This window comes from Tenrec ecaudatus, unplaced genomic scaffold, assembly GCF_050624435.1.
Source record: "Tenrec ecaudatus isolate mTenEca1 unplaced genomic scaffold, mTenEca1.hap1 Scaffold_1545, whole genome shotgun sequence".
Taxonomy (NCBI): domain Eukaryota; kingdom Metazoa; phylum Chordata; class Mammalia; order Afrosoricida; family Tenrecidae; genus Tenrec; species Tenrec ecaudatus.
The window spans coordinates 94,367-97,392 of NW_027458037.1; the positions used below are offsets into that span (position 1 = coordinate 94,367).

The following is a 3,026-nucleotide window of genomic DNA, read 5'->3' on the forward strand; positions in this document are numbered from 1 at the left end:
GTCACTTGAGGATCAACTGCCTCATATGCCTGTGAAAGCTAGACAATGAGTAGGAAGTTTGCAGGAAAATCGATGACCTGAAAATGATGGCTTGGGGGTAGGATATTGAAAGTACCAATGACTGCAAGTAAGGAAAGCTTACTTCACGCACTCTGCACCCCTGATATAATCCTTCAGTCTTCCTTTTGTCTCCCAAATGCAAAGGACATTTAAAAGAATGTGATTTGAGTACCTCAGAAAGTGTTCGAAAAAGGAAAACACTGACTTGAGACTTACATAGACATAAATGGACACTGTCAGGAAATATTAGGTTTATAATTTGTTCTTGTTTTGTTTTTCAAACTTGAGTAATTTATTTGGGTTGAAAATTAAGACTTTATGCAGCTTAGAGTGCTCTATAGTGGGCTGATAATATTCAGTGTGATAAAGAGCATTTACAATGGGCAATCCATGAGGAAAGGAAGTTTTTTACTCCTTACTTATTGTTTCATCCTGGATGACTAGGGTGCCTAGAATATTACCTGGCTCCTAATAGATTTTCAATAAATAACATTTACTTTTCAGTGGAAAAGGCAGTCTATCAATATTTTTACATCTAACCCACTGCCCTAATGTATACTCCAACTCATAGCAACCCTGTATAGGATTTTGACAGTCTATCGATCTTTATAGTAGATGGATTTCTCTGTAGATAGCCTCTCTATTTAAAATCTAAAAAAGGTGGACATTCTAGAGTACTTAGCACAGTTTATGAATTTGTTGTTGATAGGTGCCATCAAGTTGGTTCCTACTCAAAGCATCCCTAAGCACAAAAAGAACAGAACACTGCCCAGTCCTGCACTGTCCTCACAACTGTTCTTACATTTGATCTCATTGTTGCAGCCATTGTTAATCCATCTCCTGGAGGGCCTTCCTCCTTGTCACTGCCCTCGTGATGGCCTTCTCCAGGGACTGGCCTCTCTGGGCAACATGTCCAAAGTATGTGAATAAAGTATCACCATCCTTGTGTCATATTAGAATGTGTGTGTGTATATATATATATATATATATATATATATATATATATATATATATATATATATATACTTTGTATGCGGTCTTTCACTTTTGGGTGAGTTTATTTTCTTTTTTTGAGGATCTTCTTAATAATTATTTGCTTTCAAACAACAATATTTGGATAGACAATATTTTCTAGGGCCTTCTAAGCCAAAATGATTGCATAAAACTACATTTGTGAGAGTGTGGCCAGGCGGCTCGGACCGAGCAGGGCTTTCCTTCCCAGTGGATTGCAGAGCGTACACTGCCAGTCTCTTGTCTTCTGTTCACCATGGCTTCTTCTGATATCCAGGTGAAAGAACTGGAGAAGTGGGCCTCTGGCCAGGCCTTTGAGCTGATACTCAGCCCCCGTTCAAAAGAGGCCGTCCCAGAATTCCCTCTTTCTCCTCCAAAGAAGAAGGACCTTTCCCTGGAGGAAATTCAGAAGAAATTAGAAGCTGCAGAAGAAAGACGCAAGTCCCATGAGGCGGAGGTCCTGAAGCAGCTGGCCGGGAAGCGGGAGCACGAGAAGGAGGTGCTGCAGAAAGCAATCGAGGAGAACAACAACTTCAGCAAGATGGCCGAGGAGAAGCTGACCCACAAAATGGAAGCCAACAAAGAGAACCGAGAAGCACAAATGGTGGCCAAGCTGGAGCGCTTGGGAGAAAAGGACAAGCACGTGGAAGAAGTGCGGAAGAACAAGGAATGCAAAGACCCCGCCGATGAGACTGCAGCCGACTAGCTTGTCCTGAGGACTGACTTTCTCCCCTCCCTCCTCGAGATCCAAAGACCGTGCTGGCCAGTGTCATTTTACTACTATTACTATTTCCCTCCTGACAAAGACTAGAAGCCAACGTAGGACGTAAATAGGTAGATCCAGACCATGTGATGTTGTTTTAGGGGCTAAAGGGGAGAAACAAAAAGTGTTTGACTCTTTTTTTCTAAAGTGTTGGAGTGTTTCTAACGTAGCTATTTTTCTTGTTGCCTCTTTTCTACTTCGGTGCACTCAGTGCGCTGGGTGAATGGCTAGCACTGTATTGGCCCCGTGGAAACATGTTTGTGAAAGAGTATGTAGTGGCTTCTCAAAACTGTTAGATGCTGAATATCTGTTTGCTTTTAAATCCCAGTTCTGTCCCGATTTTACCAGATGCTACTGTACTTGAATGGTTAATAAAACTGCACAGTGCTGCTGGTGGCAGTGAAAAAAAAACTACATTTGTGATTATTTATTACAAGAAGGTTCAAGATAAATCTGAGGGTATAGAGACAATTTGGGACTCCACATGAGAATTTTTTTTCTACATGAAATATTTATAGCTTTGACAACAAATGGCACTAGTTGGTACCCTGAAACAGGAGTCCTCAAACTTTTTAAACAGGGGGCCAGTTCACTGTCCCTCAGACCCGTTGGAGGGCCGGACCATAGTTTAAAAAAAAAAAAGAACAAATTCCCATGCACACTGCACATATCTTATTTTGAAGTCAAAAACAAATGGGGTAAAAACACCTGGCGGGCCAGATAAATGTCCTCGGTGGGCCACATGTGGCCTGCGGGCTGTAGTTTGAGGACACCTGCCTGAACTAACTAGTTGTAAAGTGATATCTCATCAATTACTATTACTGTGAAATCTGTCTTTGGAAGATGGTGAAAGAGAGACAAAGCCCATTCCAAGGAAAATAAATCATGTTCAGAGGCATGAAGCTTCTCTTGAGTCTGTGCATGGTGTCCCTAGAGAGGTGCTGACAAGGTGGGGAAACCACAGCTTCTGAGAGGAAAGCATCACTGACCTCAGCCCTTGCATCTACTGAAACCATGGCCTGTTGCTGGGAGGTTTGTGTCTGGGCTCACACTGAATTCCCATCACTGTGCCTCTAGTACAGTAATACACGGCTGTGTTCTCAGGATTCACAGAGCTCAGTTTTAAATAAACTTTACTTTTGGAGGTGTCCCTGGTTATGCTGACTTGAGACTGGAGAGCTGGATTATAGTG

The 3,026-nt window shown here is 42.2% G+C and overlaps 1 pseudogene; it reads left to right on the forward strand.

Annotated features, from left to right (window-relative positions):
* The first annotated feature begins 1,254 nt into the window (after positions 1–1,254).
* On the forward strand, positions 1,255–1,777 carry LOC142436120 (stathmin pseudogene; annotated as a pseudogene).
* The last annotated feature ends 1,249 nt before the right edge of the window (positions 1,778–3,026 follow it).